Source organism: Ictidomys tridecemlineatus, chromosome 11 (assembly GCF_052094955.1).
Source record: "Ictidomys tridecemlineatus isolate mIctTri1 chromosome 11, mIctTri1.hap1, whole genome shotgun sequence".
Lineage (NCBI taxonomy): Eukaryota > Metazoa > Chordata > Mammalia > Rodentia > Sciuridae > Ictidomys > Ictidomys tridecemlineatus.
Window position 1 is genome coordinate 77,407,121 of NC_135487.1, and position 20,396 is coordinate 77,427,516.

Genomic DNA, 20,396 nt, shown 5'->3' on the forward strand with positions numbered 1-20,396 from the left:
TCAACATATGAACACAAGCCAAGTTTAATTACTTCACCAAATCTTTATCTGAATGAACCATAAATAACTCTAGAGCCTTAAATTGTTTCCTTCCTTCTTTAAAGTGGAGGGGGGTGAATATTTTCTGCTACTGTTTTCCTTTCATCTCTTTCACCAAATGCTGACTAGAAAAGAAAGTAAATACAGCTACTCCTAACTGGTATGTTTTATTCTTTGCGCCTCACAAAAACCCTGTAAAATGGTAAATCAGGTCTGTTTTTCCCAAGAGAATTTCATAATTACCAGAGGCAGAGGCATATTAAAGCCCATGGACTCTATTCACCTTTATTTTATAAGGAAAGCCCAGCCAGTTTTCCAAAGGTCACAGGTTAGCCATTGGCCTAACTGGATTGGAGCCTCAGCCAGGGCTCTTTTTGCATTAACCAGTAGATCGAAGGGTTTAAAATCTCTGCCAACCCTATGAAATTACATCAGAGTGCCTACCTGAATCATTCTCAGTTTAGTGAGTAAATATTTAAGCTATACTAACATGTTTAAATACAAAATTCTTTGTATAAATGTACTCTCACTATATTGGAGGTCTGACTTATTGTTAGCAAAAATGTCACCCCTAAAAAAATGGGTGGCTTTGCATGAAACCAATGAGGAGCTTTGTTTGCTCTTGAAGTAGAAAGATATCCTAAGGCATTTCTGAAACACACACCTACAATGCTTGCTGCCTTTCTCCTACCCAGATGCCTTACTGGCTTTAGGAAGAAGTAGGGCCCAATGGAAACATTACTAATCTCTTTCTTTATCTACCCACTGAACAAATATTGCTGAACCCTCTGAGAAACAATGCTACCACTAGTGACTTTAATGAGTGTTTATCTTTCTAACTGCATATTTATATAGGGGTGGCTGCCTGAGGCATGCTTGCCAGCGGATTGGGAAGTAATTGCTTGTAAAAATTGGAAAATATTTGGTTTTCAGAGCTGGTTTTAAGTTCATTCAGGAGAATGCCACATTTCATAGCATTGAAAAAAACTATTATTATACAACTATCATTATACCACTTAGATAACTGGATTTAAAGTACTTTATTCTGAAGTTATCCTAATAGCTGACAACATAGGTCTTCAATTAGAAGAAAAGAAAATGCAGGAAAAAAAAAACAGTACCATGAATTAAGAATCCTATGATATTGTTATCTAGAAATGTCTACAGATACTCTTACTTCAAAAACATTGGTTGAGGGTTTTGTTTGATGGTTGCTGCTTTAAAAACAACAATAACAAATTGATTGTTCCTGATGTATTGACATTCTTTACCTTTTGCACTTGATGACATATTCAGTTTAGGATATATTACATTTTTATCTGGGAGCTACATTGTACTGGAGTATATGAGGTCACTTAGCCAAAAACCTGATGAAATAGCTGTTATGTAACATCTCTGAAGCCATTGGTTTAGTATATTTAGGGTGGAGAACAGATGGATCTGCAAACAAGGCATCAAGACAGCATATTGCCTTGCTTGGGAATTAGCTAAATCGGGCAGCAAGGTGAAGCATGTTTTAGGTTTCTTCTGTGAGTATGGCTTGGTTGAAATGGACAGGGCCAAGTGGATTTCTAGTAACTTCCTTTGTTGTGATGACTAAGAACCAAAAGGAAGGAGGAGGTCTATTTAGGAAAAATATGACTAAAAGTAATCTTACCAAGAAAACAGAATCCAAGAGTAGGGCTTGGAGTTCCTGAGAGATTCCAAAAAAGAAGACACATAGAATGTAGGTCAAGGGACAGTGGATTCTAGAAGGACCTTTGAAGATGCTTCACAGAGAAATGATGTTTTCATTTACCTAGGATCTTCTTGAACACCAGCACCTCAGTTAAAGGGAGCGGCTGATGCCAATAGCAATGCTATATTTGTGTTAGAAATGCTGTGAAAACCAGAGGGGCTAGAGGGTTTGGTTGGGGGTGGGGGTGGGGGCAGGGCAGGACTGTGGAGAGAAGGAAAAGATAAAGCAGATTGAGTTAAAGCTTGGGGAATATTTTTGGAGAACAAAATAACCACTGACTTACATAACAAACTATTTACAGGATGAATTGTGTCCTTCCAAAATTCATATGTTGAAATCATACCCCCTAGAACCTGAGAATGTGACTACAGTATAATTGGAGATAGGCCCTTTAAAGGGGTGCTTCAGTAAAAGTGAGGTCATCAGTGTGGTCCTAATTCAATGATTGTTATCTTATAAGAAGAGATTAGGACACAGACATACACAGAGGGCAGATGACACAAGGATAAGGCAGCCACCTCCCCACAAGCTGAGAGAGGCCTCAGAAGAAAGCTATGATACTAACACCTTGATCTCAGGCTTCTAGCCAGAATGTGAGAAAATAAGTTTCTGTGGTTTAAACAACCCGGGCTGAAGTGCTTGGTTGAGGCAGCCCTTAGGAAACTACGTACAAGGCAACACCATCTAAAATCTAGGAATTGTAGGAATTCAATAGTAACAGCATTGATGGGATCAATTCTAATTAGACCAAGACCATCTCCTTCCTTGCCAGGTAGAAATACAGTCCAATTTTGACTGAAAGTTGCCATTGTCCAATTCTTGAAGTAGGGCATTTCTTCTTCCAAATACTCACAAGTCACAATGAGTCAATATCACTCCTACTCTGGGGTGTGGGCCAGGGTGCCGCATCATATCCACTGTAACATTGTCATTAAAATCAGAGGGCAGGATGTTTACAAGCCTGCTCTTCTGGAAGTATTTTCAGTGGGAGGAGGATGGTTAGTTTCTGCTAAAAAGTTGAAGGGAAGCCCTGATCTCTTTGTTTATATGTAACGAAGAACCATTTAGATGACATTCAAAGTAAAGTCACCTGTCTCCTTAAGCAGAACTTTCCCAATATATCCTAGTTAGACAGTTTTATTTCATCCTGTAAATTTCAAATAACCCACTTTAATCAATGAATGGCATTTTCTGTATTCATCAAATATCCTAGATACTAAAGATTATGCAGATTGGATCCTACAAAGATTACAAGAATAAATATTTAGGAGATACAAATACACAGAGAAAAAAATGCCTCTAGAATCTCTCCAGAGGTTATTTTCCCCCTCTCTACCCTTAGTTCAGAATTTCTAAATAGTAAGTGCTCAAAAGATACTTTCTTTTCTTTTCTTTCTTTCTTTCTTTTTTTTTTTTTTTGTGGGTATGAGGGGAGATAACTGGGGATTTAACCCGGGGTAGTTTACCACTGAGCACATCCCTGACCCTTTTTTTAAATTTTGAGACAGAAACTCACTAAATTGCTTAGGACCCTGCTAAACTACTGGAGGTGGCCTTGAACTTGCAAATCTCCTGCCTCAGCATCCTGAGCCACTAGGATTACAAGCATGCGCCACTTCGTCCAACAGATACTTTCTTTTTCACCAAAGCAGAATTACGTGTCAATCAATCTCTAGAAAGAGATTTAACAGTACTAATATTTACATGTTCTATGATTTATTTTTTATTTTACTTTAAATATGTATGTGTGAGGTAGGAAAAGCAACATTGTTTCAATAGGAATATGTTAAATTTATAAGTAAACTTTTGGATTACAATCCATTTGTAGGATGGGGACTCCTTAAAAATTAAGAATTTTCAAAAATTGGTTTACGTTCCTCTTAAACCAATCCTTTCATGATTCAGAAGTCATTTCACCAATCTTACAATGTCTGTAAATTATTGTGACACATGTGATGCATACATAGCCAGTGATACGTGCCTTATGGGTGCAGAGAAGGACGAGTTACCAAGACACTGAATGGTAACAGATTACTGATGGCATTGTATAACCAGAACTCCTGATGTCACCTGAATGAGGTCCAGTGTTGATTTGATATCTTACTCTGCACTTTTCTCTTTTTAGAGGAAGGAGAAAATGATAGACACCTAGACCAGAAATGATGAATTCTTCTTCCTAATTCTCACAAGTCACAATTTATGGATTTTCAGTGGAAGGAGGATGGTTAGTTTTTGCTCAAAGTCAAAGGAACGCCCTGGACCAATTCTTAAGTGTGGTCAAGAGGTGTTAAAATAGAAGTTGAAAACTCAAAATCAGGGAGGTAAAAGCAAACCGAGAGAGCCAACTCCCACAGGCATTCATTCCTAGGTAGCTCCAGACCTCTGTGATTGACCACACATCCTCATTTTCCCCAGGCAGCCTAAGTTGACACCCGTTGTTCAGGCATCGTTATTAATAAAGTCTTTGCAATCTCAAAAGTTTGCCAATGGTACAATATGGTAAATGGATATTCTAGAAACAAGAGAATTTAGGCTTACTATTATCTGGTCTTCCAATTTTTTTAAGCCAGAAATTTGGATTTTTGTAGAACAACTCTGGGTTTTTAAATGTGGGCAATAGAGTCCTTTTTTTTTTTTTTAAATTGTCAAGACCAAATGAAACTCATGAGGAGCAGAAGCTGACCTGAAACCTGCCAATTTGCAACCTGTAGGCGAAAAACTTTGGCTGATACTAGAGTGCTTTTTATTAAAGGGAGAATGGTTGGGGTCTTTCTATGTTTCCCAGGCAGGTCTCTAATTCCAGGCTCCAGTGATTCCCCTGCCTCAGTTTCCTGAGTAGCTAAGACCACAGCCTGAAACACTGTGCACAGCTTGTTAGATGCTTTTGAGTTTGCCTTTTCAGAAAAAACTTACTCCCACAAAGCTAGTGAGAGAGGGCTTTAGGGTGCTATCACAGTGCCTTCTGCACTGGGAAGTTCCAGGGGTTCCTGGAGATAAAAGGCCTGGTGTGGGCAGTTTAGGCCAGTCTTCTAGGCCTTAGTAATGATTATAGCCAGCGCTTGCCATGTATTAAGGGAATTACATAAATTCCATCATTTGTTCTTCACAGAAGCCCTATGAAGAAGACGCTACTACTCCATTGTTCAAAGGAGGAAACTGAGACTTAAAGACACAAATTAGTTTGAATGAGTTCACCCAGTTAGCAAGTGGCAAAACCAGGATCTGAATTCAAGTCAGGCTTGACTCAAAGCCTACTACATCTTTATTCTCTATTCTCTTGCTTCCTCTACTAGAGGGATCAACTTTCTTTTTCCCTTGGGGCATTTTTCATTTGGGTGAATCCCTTTTGATCTCTTGTCACCCAGGAAGAGTTTAAAGTCTTGATTATGAATCTGTAAGAAGATATTTTCTTGCTTTTATTCAGGGTTTTATGCGAGACCCAGTAATTTAGTCCAAATCTCTAGGAATTGGGAGGTGCCCTATGGGAGTTTTGAGCCAAAATCCCAGTTATCAAAAGTGTTCAATTGCTAGGTGTCCCTTCCGCCTAGGTCCTATGGGAGTCTGTGCTGGTGACAGGTAGCCAGCCAAATATTTAAGGTTTCACAACTCCTCTGTGACTTGTATTCATTTTAGAGACAAAAAGGAAGGCATATACCTCATTCAACAGAGACTAAGAAAAACACAGGATTTGTTGCCGTTATTATTTTGATCAAAGATTGGAAAATGTTTAACATGTTGTAGTTGATTGCATACTTCCCACCCCCAATTGAGTTCTACACAGAACTTCAGGATGGGACCTTATTTGGATATAGGGTCATTGCCAATGAAATTAGTCCTGCTGGATTTGAGTGGGCCCTAAACTGGTGTCCTTCTAAGAAGAAAAACCTAGAGACACAAAGGGAGGATGGCTTTATAAAGACAAAGGTACAAATTGTAGCAATGTAGCTGTAAGCCAAGAACACCAAGGACTGCAGACAACCTCAGACCCTAAAAAGAGGCAAGGTAAGATTCTTCTCCAGGAACTTCAAAGGGAGTGTGGTGGTCGACTCCTTGATTTTAGACTTCTGGCCTCCAGAACTGTAAGAAAATTAATTTCTTTTGTTTTATTTTTGATGCACTTACCACATTTATTCTTTACTTTTAATTTTATTTGTGCCTGATAATTATGCATAATAGTGAGATTTACTGTGATATATCTATACAGGCACATAACACAATTTGGTAAATTTCAACCCCCAATACCTCTCTTTTCCCTTCTCTTCTCCCTCCCCCAATCCCATCTTCTATACTGTTGGTTTCCCTTCTATTATGATCAATTCTGTTGTTTTAAACCATCCAAGTTTGTGGCAATCTGTAAAAGTAGACATAAGAAACTAATATGTATTTTTAAAGGAAAAAATTGAATACTATAATGCCCTTTCAAGAAGGGATGGAGGAATCTATGTTAAATGTTTATTTTTATTTTATTTTGTGGTTCTGGGGATCGAACCCATGGGTGTTCTACCATATAACTACATCCCCAGTCCTTTTTAGTTTTCATTTGTTTGTTTTGAGGCAGGGCCTCACTAAATTGCTGAGACTGGCCTTGAACTTGCAATCCTCCTGCCTCAGTCTCCTGAGTTGCTGGGTGTGCTTCACAACCTTCTGCTTTATTTTTAAGTTCAGAGTTCTCAAGTCAAAAAATTCAGGAATTATTTCCTAACTCACTGTTAGCTCAAGAATAAACTGTTCCGAGAGTAACATTTTCCTCTCTATACAATGCAAAAGCACCCCTGGAATTTTTAGAGAGGGCCAGAGGCATCCAGCATGTTGATTCAATATGGTTCCATTCAAAGCTAAACCTGCCCAGGACTTGCTTGTGTTAGGAAGTCCATCTGCCAGTCTACCACCATTTGTCATGCTATCCCAATTTGTTATGCTGGAGGTAGCCATGGACTTCTGAGCATGCATTATGTAATCTTTTCCTATGCTCTGCCATGCTGGCTCAGACTGGCTGCTGAACTATTATTCTGACAACATTTTCAGCTTTCATTTACCTGTCTTGCTCCAACCTCTGATCAGGACTCATTCTAATACTGGAAGGATTGTGCATCGGAGATGAATCTCTTATTCTTCCAAAACCTGAAATGCCCATCACTCCCACTGAGGAAAGCTGGCCACAAAGGTCTACTTCCTGACCCCAGTTGATTCAACAAAATTTGCGTATCTGATCCAAGGGCAGCCCATCCATAGGCCTGTCAGCATTCTGTGAAATAATCTATCAAGGGAGTTCTACCTAATAAGGAAAAGGGTAATGAACAAGAACCAACAAAATTCTGTTTTGGAGCATTTATATAGGAGTGAGGTGTGGGGACTGCTGTTGGTAGTTAGGGACAGAGGTTGGAAAACATATAGAATGCAGACACCATTAGATGGCAGACACCATTAGTGAGCAGAGACCAGGAGACAGAAAAAAATGGAGGAAATGGGATGGTAGAGGCAGGAACAGTGAGAAACAGAGACCAAAAGCAGTTGTGTCATCATCAAACGTAGCAGAAGCATGGAGTCAGGGCACCTGATGCTGGTCCCCCGGGGGACCCACAAGATGAGTCAAGCTGCACTGTTTTCTAAAGCAGCTTCTGGTTCTCAAAGGATGTGCTGTCTCTGTGAGGTCCAGCATGCAGCTTTGAGCATTTCCTGCTTCTTTAACTGTCTCACAATCCCTACACCACCACCTGCTCACTCCCATAACCCCCATTAACTCAGGTAAACACGTCTCTATTCTTGAATCATTAAAACATCAGGCCATGAAACTACCTTCTGCCCCTGCCAAATTCCTTCAGATTAGACTTCCTGGCTACTATCCCAGCGATCCTGAGTATCCACTCACCAGAGAGATCTTGACACTTGGCCACTCCTTACTCCCAGCTCTGCTGCCTCCTCTTTCCCAATTCACCTGCTCCAGAAGCTCTGGCATGTTTTATAAATCAAAGCACATGGGTTGTAATAGCACTGATTACCTTTAATGTCATTTTATTTCCACAATTGAATGACAAACTAAGGCCCACTTAAATTTGTGTGTTGTTGTTGTGGTGGTGGTGGTGCTGGGAATCAAACCCAGGGTCTTGAGCATTGAGCAAGGCAAGCACTCTACCAACTGAGCTATATCCTCAGCTCCTAAATTTGTGTTTATTACAACAAGTTTGGGTCTCATTTACCTTAACTGTATCATGTATTTAGATCAAGTTTAGCTATATCTCAACAGAAATTGAAGGGAACAGAATTTTTTTAAAAGTTAGTAATTTGGAAACAAAAGATTTGGGGTCTTATGTCTAGATTTTTTTTGTAATCAGGAATAACAATATTCTAAAGATATTAGAAATCATGCAGATCATATACTCATGCCAACTTTTGAGACACAATTATGAAATATCTCCTAAGGAGGCCAAATTCTTTGTGTATTGCATTCCATCCTCTTCCTGTTTTCCCTTGGGTTTTACACAATATATTTATGTTTTCTGTTTATAATTATACTTACTTGCCTCAGAAAATTGTGGATATTTCTAAAATCATCTATAATATTACTACTTAAGATAGTGATTATTAATCTTTAGTATTCTTCTTTTCATTATATTATTTTCTGTGCATATATGTTTAATTTTTTTTTACAAAATTGAAATTATTCTACACATTACACTTTGTACTTTTTCCTTTTCCACTTACCATTTACAACATAAGTATTTTCCCATGCCATTTAGCATGATTTAGTGTGGCCACATAATAGTTCATCTTCCGGAAGTTTCTTCCCTTAGCTGGTTCAGTTCTCTACCACTGAATGTTCGAATTGTTCCCAGTTTTCCTTGAATATAAATAACACATTAAGGAGCTTCCTTGTACATAAAGCTGAGTTTATATCAACCCTTATTTCCTTAATTTAGATCTCTAGATGTAGAAGTTTCAGTCAAAGACTGGGCATATTTTTTTTATGGCTCTTCCTAATTAATGCCACATTGACCTCCAAAACCAATATACCTGTTCACAATCTTGGCAGGAGCATATTAGGATGGCCATCTCACTCCAGCAAATCTTGATTTCTTTCTCTGATGACTTAATGAAGTTTTGTTGAGGATTAAAAGTTATTAGGACTCCTCCCTATCCTTCTGTGTTAGGTTTACTATTGATTCTCATCTCCCTGTTTAGTATGAAACGATCCCAAGCCTACACCTTCCACCCCAAGACTAAGATTCCAGTTGGGAAAAACATCAATAGCCCTTGGCCTATTGGTCACTGGAGATCTGGAAATGTTCTTTGGCTCACAAACTGAGACCTAAGATGCAGGTGCATTAAGATATTCAAGCATGGTTCTGCTTGATGGTCCCCGGATGCCCACCTACGGCTCCCTTCCCTTGCTTCTCTTGAGCACCTGAGTTTGCTCATGGGAGTCCCACCATATACTCTACCATGGAGCTCATATCTGCTTTTCCTGCCTCATCCTGGCCAGCCCCATTTTCTACTTTTCTCTACCTTCTTTCTGCCCTAGAAGATTTAGCTTTTCATTTCATAATCTTCCATCCCCGCCTCCCACATCCCTGGTCTTTGCTAAAGGCCAATGAGCCCATTCCTCATTCTGCTTTCCTGTGTTCATTTGTCCTTTGGACCTTAACATTTATGAGCTGGGTCTATATTTGCTATACCTTAGCTTGGTCATGGTTTCTCATGGCCATATTCCCCTTCAAATGATCATTCTTTCCCTCCAGTTGCTCTGACTTGGGTGACTCCCTCTTATTTTGGCTCCAAGTTTCTTTTCTGTTCCCACTATGCCCTGGTCCTTGTGGTACACATCCAATGAAAAACTGACACTTCAAGGCCTTGCTTCAGGATATTAAGGAAGTGTGCTAAATGTGCACAGAGGACTGTGGCCGTTTGCCAGTTTCGTCTTAATAAACCCCATTGTACTTCCCAGACATGCCCACCCTGCCCTATTTCCATTGGTCTTTCCTCCTCCCACATGTTTATGCTCCATCTGTGGCTTTAGCATCTTGAATGACCTGCCCTCTGGCCTCTGGACCACCATATGATATCCCGGTTGCCCTCTTGGCTCTTCCCTCCTGCCTTGGCATTGCTGGCCTTGTTCAAATTCCTTGGGAGCCATATCCACAATCTGTCCTGAAAGCATGAGCTGGCATTTCTGCAGGCTTGGCTTCCTCCCTAGCTCTGTCCCTGCTCCAGAATCTTTATGGATAGGCTATTTTAACCCCTGAAATTTTCAGTTTTCTGATAGGGCCTAATCCTTGCATATGGGTAACTCAAGCTCAGACCATCCCCTTTCCAACCAACCCTTTCCAGTGACATGTCCTAGGAAAGAATGTGGAGAATAGGGGCAGCACTTAGATCTGAAAGAACCCTGAGAAGCAAACTATCAATTCTTGCCTAGAATGCCCCCAGTGCTTTCCTTAGACCTTCTGCTGACTTTTTAACACCTCACCCCAACCCTGCTTGAAGAGTGAGGAGGGATGGTTGCCTTAGTGGGATCTATAAGGCTAGCAGCTATTTCATCAGAGGAAATGGGGGAGGGGCACCAAAACCAATAGGTAAAGAGGGGTCTCTTGGTCTATGGAAACTGAAGTCCCAAAATCCACAAGTCTGGTCCCTCTCCACTCTAGCAGCTGTTGTCGATTTGGCATAGCAACAGGCTTGTGCCTGTAGGGAGACTGAGAAGAAACGTTGCTCTCGTTTCTGCCTATTTTCATGAGCCAGCAGGACAAGGAACTTGGTGGTGTTCTTTCTGGTCAAGCTGCTTTTGATTAAAAGAAACTGAAACCCACTCAGAATTCAGGCAATTGGAATGAGAGGAAGGGCTGATCTCTCTAAGGTCAGGGAGGAAGGGAATGATGAACAAATTAGCTAACATGTCCAGTGCAGAGGGTCAGACTCAAAAGTCAGGCTACATGAACTCTGGCCACTGTCATTCTCCTTCTGTTGCATGCTTATTCCTGGATTCTTCCTGGCTACACAAACACTAAGTACTCCTAAAGCCTATGCTACTCCAGAAACTGCTCTCAACAAGTTCAATATTTTCTCACCTCCAGACTGTGTTAAGGAGTTATATCAGATCTTTGAATGGGATTCTGGGTCTCTCTTCCTAATACAGAGGGACTTTTTCTGAACACTGTGTTCATGGTACTAACCTAAGGGCTAACCCTATCTTCTGGCCCCTCCCTTCTCTTCCCCTCTGCTTTTTTCTCCTCCCCATTTCATAATCTGAGCCTTTATGATACAACCTTTGCTTCTTTTCACCCACACTTTGATGGGGCTCAGGCTGTGGAGCACATGGAAAGGATGGAACACCCAACTCATTCCCATAACTGGTTCTAAAGAGGACACTTCAGGTGAAGTACCTGAAGGAATTTATGGTAACTTTCTTCTTACTATGCATAAACTTCCCAGCACTGGAGTTTCTCATTCTAATCTTTTGGAATCAAACTTTTCGGCTGCCCTAGGTTCCAGAGATACATACATAAACCAATTATTTGTGATAATTAATCATTAGCTCCTGCACGAAGCACACCCATCAGCATCCTTTAAGCTTTACAACTGTGGATATCATACATATGAGCAAACCCAAGACTCATAGTGGTGAAGTGACTTGCCCAAGGTCACGTGAGTTGGTGACAGAGCCAGGACAAGAACTTGGATCTTCTGCCCTCACCAGGGATCTGTCCATTGTGCTATCATGCCTTCCTTAGATTCTGTTCATCTTTTGCTTATGCATCCCTAGATCTTGAGTCAAAATTACTCACATAGCTTAGAATCAGGTCAGTTGACTCTATAGCATTTCATTCTGGCTTTCTACCAAGTAGTCTCAGAAGACTGTGGCCTACTAAAGTAGAGAATGGGAGCCTCACGGAGCTGTCCTCCACAGGTGTTTTAATAAACCCATGTCCTGGGAACCTTTTTCAGCCATCTTCAGCTTTAGTCCCCAAAGGTTACAGTAACATAAATCCTATGGCCATGAATACCCTTGAATCCAGAACTATGTTAAATTCTGGGATGAGGTAAAAGTGCAATATGTTTGTCAAATCTCCTATTTCTCCTCTGCTCTTGTGAAGATCTAATTCACTTGTTTTCTCTCTCATTGTAAATATGAATAAAATAGTGAAAATAGTCAAGAGGTAGATAGCATGAAGAACGAGGAGGTGGAATCTGATGGCAAACAAATCTGGAATCATATCCTGACCTGGCCACCTGTTAACTGTGTGACATTGGGTAAAATACGTAACTTCTTCAGCTTTCTCATTTTTTATCATCAAATGAGTGGCATTTGAAGTCACTATATGAAATAATCCATGAAGAAGTTTTACCACTAGGTGTGTCCAGTAACAATGTCCCCAGATAATGATTTTATCACCATTTTACTCTATTGAGCTATATCAGTCTTCACTATATAATAGAGAACCTTGAGTGCTCAAGTTGCTAAATGAAATAACTGCATCTCCTTAATATGTTAATAGTGCTAATATCTGTTCTATTACCTGTTCCCTCTTTCTCTAGCTCTTAATTTCTTTTTATACCATGTAAGCTCTAGCTAAACATAGACTTCTTCTGACAAACAGAAAAGAACAATTAGTAAACTCATTAATTACACTTCTATTTAATCTGTTGATTTTTAAATGTAATCATGTTGAAATTCAAATATTTATTTTGAATATAATCATGGAAAATTAGTTTAATAAAAATATTTATATTATATACTGGTAGGGCTTGAATACAGTTTGTCCCCCAAGGGTTTATATGTTGGAAGTTTGATCCTCAGTGAAGAAGTGGGCCCTTTAAAAAGTGGGATCTAGTGGGAGATAGTTAGGTCATTGGAAGTTCTGTTCTTAGAGGGATGAATGTAGTTGTCACAGGAACCCCAGTTAGTTCTAGAGGGAGTGGCTTATTATAAAATAAAACAGGACTGGTCCCGCCTCAGTATCTCATCATGTGATCTCTCCCTCACCTGTCATTTACCTAGTTGTGATGCAGCCACAGGGCTCTCACCAGAGACTGAACAGATGGGGTCAACAAATGGTGAAATTTCAGCCTCCACAACTGCGAGGCAAATAAATCTCTTTTCTTTATACATTACCCAACCTAAGGTGTTTTGTTATAGCAATAGAAAATGGACTGATACACATAAAAAGACCCATAGATAATATTTGACGCAATGATTTCAAAGATACTCATTTTACTCATTTCCTCTCCTTCTTTAAGTTTTTATTCCAATCTTACCTTCTGAATGGGACTTACTCTAATCATCCCATTTAATTCTGTAAGCTTTCATCTTTTCCCACATCTACCTTTCTTTTGCTTCAGAAATTCACTCTCTCCCACTCCTGCTATAAACCACATATGCACACTGACACTCCCAAACTACCTTATATGTCTCAGTTTTCTCCCCTTAGTACTTATCACCATCTAACACATTCTATAATTTCATTATGTTTATTGTATGTTTTCTCATGGGCAGGGGCCTCTCTCTCTCTCTCTCTCTCTCTCTCTCTCTCTCTCTCTCTCTCCTCCCTTACTCCCTCCCTATTTCTCTATCATTAATATTTCTAAGTGCCTAGAAGAGTTTCTGGGTCATAGTAGATGTTCAGTAAATACAGTAAATATTGGTCAAATGAATACATGGCATATTAGATCTATTTAAACTATTAAACTATTCCATTCTTTGTCAGGCATGTGCTAGGCATCATGATTATCTTCTGTGGTGTAAATATAAACAAATCCTTGAGCCATTATCTTCTATTTGTCTATAAGTCAAACTTTACTTTATTCATAACCATTTATATGTGTGTATATGAATATACATGTACTTACATCTATACATGTATTATAATATCTTTATAAATGTACATGCACACACACATAAGATCACATTTTTTTTTCATTGTACAATAACTTTGAAGTCTCTCAACAGAGCATAATCTTCTTTCCTTTTTTCTATTTTGAGGCAATGTTGATTTCCAAAGAAATAGATACTTCATTACATATCCCACAGAGCAATGAATGCCCTGGGGTAACAGTACAGAAAAAAAAAAATTCCTTTTTAAAACTCCCAGAATTGAGTCCAGTTTTGGCTCAGACCCAGTTAGGCAACTGAATCATTTGCCATTGTGCTTGATTATGGGGCATCATTTTAGAGTGAGTCTCAGAAAAAATACGTTTTTATCTAAATTAAACTTGTTAGTTGAAGCTCAGCTCTAGCAGGGTGATTTCATGCACTTATTCATAAAAATTCATTCAATTAAATCCATTTCCCATTCTTTGTCAGGTATTGTGCTAGGTCCTGGATATATATGACGAAAGGACAAAGTTTATTCCTTTAAGAGAACTAATCTAGGGGAAGTCAGAGACAAGTAAAAAGGGTGATTATAATGCAGTTGTAAGGATGCTGCAGGAACATAAGAATCAGGATATAGCCAGAGTCACCAAGTAACCTACATCAGTGCCAAGTTCACCATGCACATGAGGTTTTCAGTACTGGACCAACTCTTCTGTCTCCTTTGTGATAGCAATTGCTTGTGGCCAGGAACAGAAGGAGCATAATATATTATTATTACTACTATTATATTTTTCATAACAACACTAATAGCGAGGAAAGACAGTTTGTTACAGAACAAGAAATAAAATCTTACTCATAGTTAAAGTATTGCAGAGCAAAATAATATAAATGAATAGCATTTACTCAATTAGTAGGCACCCATTGCATGCCAGGTACTCTTAATTATGCTGTAGATACAGCAAGAAATAAAACTGACAAATTCATAGCTCTCAAAGAACTTCTATTCTAATTGGAGAGACATAAACAAATAAATACATAGGTGCGTGAGCTTATAATTACAGTCCTGCTTGAAGCCCAGTTTACAGGGGGTCCACTGGGTCTATGGATCCAGATGGGAGTCATTTTCCTAGTCCCCCTAATTTATATTTAATAGCAACATTCATGGAAGTTGGAGAAAATCAAGGGGATGGACAGTTTCTCACCAAGGCTATGTTAATTATCCTACTCTTTGACATAATAAACCCTAGAAAACAGAGCTGGACCATCTGGACTTCCCTCAGAACATTATTATATTGGTAACATCTTGCTGATCAGGCAAATAAAACAACAACATGTTTTACAGTACTAGAAACTTTAATCAGACCCATATGGTCCAGAATATGGGGAGAAATCTCTACAAAGATTCAAGAATCATTAGAATAAGCTATACCCCATGATTGTGAAATATGTCAAAATACACTCTACTGTCGTGTATCTCTAAAAAGAACAAATAAAAAAAAAAAAGATTCAGGAATCTGCTATTCAATAATATTTTCATGGTCCAGTAGTCAGAGTGTGCTGGGACATTGCTGCATATTACATTCTCTACCTTGCTAGGAAGCACAGTGCCTAATAAGCCTCTGGAGTTCTGGAAGCAACACATTCCATACCTAGAAATAGAGTGCCATAGTGTCATAGAAAACAACCATCCGCCCAGAGCAGAAAAGGCTCTGCAGGAGGTCTACTTCAATCAGTCCTGCTACTTTGGCCATAAATTCTGGCAAACCAATGATGGTGGATATGTCAATGGTGGGAAAGTGGAGTTTATGGTTAATCCCAGTGGGAAAATTATAATTAAGGCCTCTGGAGTTCTGGAGCACAGTTGTGCCATATGCAGTTAAGCATTATGCATCTTTTGAGAAACAGCTCTTGACATGTAATTGAACTTTTGTAGACTTGGAATTCATGACCATGAAACACCACGTACCCAGAACTATCCATTATGAGTTGGATTATTTTGGATCTGCCAAGTCATAAAGTCGGGGATCCAGCAAGTCCATTAAAGGACAGAACTGGTACACCCAGGATCCAGCTGAAGCAGCACCAGAGAGCCAAGTAAATTTCAGGTAGCCAAAACCTTCATGCCACCAACCAAAGTTGCACCAGCACGTCTCCCTCAGTTGGCACTTTGGGCATATTAGGGTCCTTATAGGAATGGCCTATTGAAGGTGCAGCTGAAGGGGCAACTTGGTGGCAATGCCCTAGAGGATGGAATGGCATCCTTTAGAACCCAATACATTTCAGACACCTCTTTGTAAGACTGTACTCTCCCCAGGAAGAATACAAAGTGGTGAAAGTAGAAGTAGTCTCACCATTACTCCCAGTGACCCATCCTAGTAATTCTGGACTCTATGATGCATATCCTGGGCCCCAAAGGAAGCACCCTCTTGTCAGAGCACAAAGCAAGAAGCCTCATTCAGATTAGATACAGCTCTCACCTGGACACTTTGGAAACCTTGTATCTAGACATCAGCAGGCAAGAGATAGAATCACTATGTTGGCAGAAAGAAATCGATTCTGATCAGCAAGAGATATAGGGCTGCTTTTACACAATGAGGGCCGGGATGAACATATGTAGAACTCACTTTATCCATTTCAGCACCCCTCAGTAATCCCTTACCCCAATTTTAATTATAATTTTGCTAAACTCCCAGAGTTGAGTCCAGTTTTGCCATTCTTTGTCAGGTATTGTGCTAGGTCCTGGATATATATGATGAAAGGACAAAGTTCTTTGCTGATCTTTGCTGATCAGCAAAGAAAAGATATAAATGCCAGGAGCTCAGATCCTTTGAGGATGAGGGTTTGGTTAAGACCACCAAGAAAGTCACAAATAGCAACATGAGGGCAATTGAGAAAATACAGTAAGAAAAAGAAAGAGTGAGTACCAGTTTGGCTCTAAGATCAACTGCAGAGATGAGACTTCAGTTTGTCCTATTAACCTTTTTTTCTAAGTTTCTCCTCAGGATGAGGATTATGGGAACCACGGAAGATCCGCTGCTTGAACTTGCATAGAGAAGTGGATCTCTGGGGTGAAGGGCGAACTGTGATGTTCTCAGCTCTCCCTCCAAAATACCTGAAAGAAGGAGGTAGTTAGCCAATAGCCTCCAACTCTTGTACCTTAGGATACATACAAGTGTTTACTCCAAAGTCACAGTCTACTCAGATGGGTCCAGCCAATGACTGAAATAGGGGAGAAGGTACTAGAGGTGGGCCATTTATGCCCAACATGAGACTCCTTATGATGAACAGTTGTAGCTCTGGAGCTCCTGACCTACAGGAGACTTCCACATAGTTGTGCTGCAGTCTGAGATTCCTTCTATCCAATTCTCCTTCTTCTCTCCTGTCACATGTATCGGATCTGCATCACAATGAGAAGGCTCTTCCTGCCCACTTCCATTCCCATGCCTCATTCTTCAACGGATTTTGCCCCAGAAAGTCTCATGCATAACGAGTTCCTTCTTGGTGACTTCTTCTTGGAGAACCAGCACTGACACAGAATAGAGTGAGCTTAACTTTTGGAGTTGAGGACAAAATTTCTGAAAAAATAGTTTAAAATCTAGATAGTCTAACCCAACATGTGACTATCCCAAACACAAATCCAGACTGCAGTTCAACTTTTAGAGCACAAATTTATACATTAACAAAAATTGTAAATTCCCATTGCTGTGGGCAATTAGACACTATCCCCAAGCAAGTAACTCCTCTGATGGGTGGATGAGCACTTACAGGAGTCAAAGTAGGAGTTTCTTATTGCTGTCTTATTGTCTTATTCTCATAAGTCAGAGTCGTGGTCAATGCCAGACTAGAAATCTTGTACACAAAAGAGAAAACTGAGATTCTATTTAAGCTCCATAATCAGAAAGAGAAACTAATAAATAAAATGTTAGATGAGTCAAATTTTTCACTCCTTTACATAAGCAACAATTCATTCTGCAAGACTAAAGGGCTTAAACAATTTATTTTAATACAAATGGTTAGTAGGCTTTCCAGCACTAAGGGCTGCAAGTTTAAAAGATAACCCTGCAGATTCTTGGTCGAGTCTCTTATTTATCACTCAGACTTTCTTGCTATGAAAATCCATTTGATATTTTTAGTGCTCTGTTTCACCCACCTCCTGCATTTTAAAAAGGAATTTAATAGAACTTCTATGAGTACTTAAAATCTGAGGCAATGGGACAATATGCAAGATAGATAACCAAACTAGAGGATAAATGTATGTGACGTCAAGCCCCACTTCTGTCTATCATGATTAAAAATTGTGAAAAACAAACATATCAAAGCATGTTTACTAAGCATCAAAGAGATGTAACCTTGGATTTTTTTTTTATAGCATTAAGGAATCTTTTAGAGTCTTTGTTCTGAAGAGTTGAGTGGTTTAATCATCAAAAAGTGATTGAATCCAAAGTTCTTTCAAACATCAGTGAAAGACTCAGGAATAATCTGGTTTTATTTTGATTAAATATTTAAAAAGCAGGTGAGGAATAGAGTAAGAAAGACAATGAGAAATATAGGCAAGTTTTTTAAAGTTATAAAAATAACAGCTAAGCTAGGTGTGATGGCAAACATCTGTAATCCCAGCTGAGGCAGGAGGATCACAAGTTTGAGGACAGCCTCAGCAACTTAGCGAGGCCCTAAACACTTAGTGAGACTCTGTCTCAAAATAAAACAATAAAAAGTGTTGGGATGTGGCTCAGTGGTTAAGCACCCCTGCATTCAAACCCCAGTACAAAAACAAAAAACAAAAAAACAAACAAAAAAACCCAGCTAGCATGTCCTAACAGCAATGCACAGGTTTACAAGGATTATTTATTTCAAACAAGAACTATATAAGATAGGATACTGTTACTGTTACCCTATTCAGATGAGAAAACTGAGATTTAAACCCAAGCTACTTTGCTTGCTCTGTCTCATCATGTTAATGACCTCCACAATGTTACTATGCACACACACAAAAAACCCCTCACCAGATTCTGGTACCTTGCTCTTGGATCTCCCAGCCTCCAGAACTAAATACATTTCTATTCTTTATAATTTACCTAGTTTCACATGTTTTGTGAAAATGAATAAAGACAAGGGGTCTCTAACAGGATGAGCTAATGGTTCAGGGCCAACTAACTCCGCTTGTAATATCCCTCAGCTCCAATCTCCAGGAGCAAAGTTTGAATAACAACAGCTGGAGCACAGCTTTAGTTTGCTATTCCGTCTACATCTGTCTCAAGCTCAAGTTCTTTACAGAATAAATGTCTCACACGCCAGGGCCTGACAACGTCACATAAGAGATTTGTTCAAAGAAATCGCCAATTTACTTTTAAGGGTCCTGGTTTCTCTAAGTTTGCCTTGAGTCCTTACCTTCTTTAAGATGCCATTGAACTCATTCTCGGGTGCCATCTATTCACCCAAAAAACAGCAGATAGTGAAAGTGGGCAAATGTGGATTAGTGTACTTATGGTTCTGAAACCTGGCTGTCTACTAGCTACTCGTTTGAGATAGGATTCTAGGATCCTTATCTTAGTGATTTTTGATTTAGACAATATCTTTTTAAGATTCTGAGAATCTAAGTTTTTATCAAACTCCACAAGTGCTTCTGATGTGCATGAACTATGTTTGGAAATGCTAGTCAGGAGGATTTCTAAAGTTGCTTTTAACCTTTCCAGTCAGCTATTCTGTGTTTATCTCCATGACTACACTTACAAACATCTTACCAAGAAGCAAGAAAAAATGTAAATGGTTGTAGGGATGTTTATCACAGTTCCCCACCTTCCTATCTCCACCATATAAGGACACTGGTTTATTTGACAGGTTGTTGTGTGGGAGTCAACTTTGTTGCTCTAATACACTGAAGAATGTTCAGGAGTTCCTCTCTAGGTAACAGAACAAAAATGTGAATCTTGGATGGATCACACCAGCATGATTACTTCAGGCATGCTTCACATAGTAAAAGACCCAGCACCTGTATATAAATCAAGCCTGGCAAAACAAAACAAGATTCTTCCTGCCTCCAGGTTCAGAATGGGCAGGGTTTGGCAGTCTTCTTAGCCCTCTCTAAGAAAAGGTTCTCATTCTGCATTTTCCTGAATTTCTTTTCTGTAATATTTGACATCCTGTTCCTTAGCATTGTAAAGGATCAGCTAATGTTACCTAATACCCTATGACTTAAGTGTCTTAGCCCTAACAGGCCAATGGGTTTAACTACCATAGCTATGACCCCAAAATTGTTCCTGAGGCCTTTATGACTTATTGAAAATGAAAGCATGTTTTCAACCACAGCAGAAACTTTCCCCATGAGTACCCCAGATTTGGAGCAGAGTGCACTCAATTCATCTTCCTTTGGAATGTGTTTTTATTCGAACATTTGAATATGGATGTTTCTGAAATTCTGGGAATTCAAATGAACTTTAAGTAAAATAATGTTGCCCTTCTGGGAAGATCAGGCTCCGAGGAAACTGGAAAGTGTGCCAACTTCTCATTCTTAAAGATGAGTTGAATATGCAGAGGGAGGGGGCAGTGTCTCAAAGAAACTGAAAGGCGGATTTGTCATGGATTTGGATAAACAACTTTTGGCTGTACTGAATGGGACAGCTCAGACCTTGTTTTCCCGCAGGTCATGGTACCCTACGTTACTGCTCAAGGTGAAGGCAAATGTCCCGCTGACTAGTAATTTTACACATTTTAAGTAGTTGTTTTTGTAAGTACCAGTTGTCTTTTTAGGCACTAGGTGGATCAGGTTAACACTGTATTGTATGTTGAATTTTTGTTTTTGCTTTTTTTTGTCTT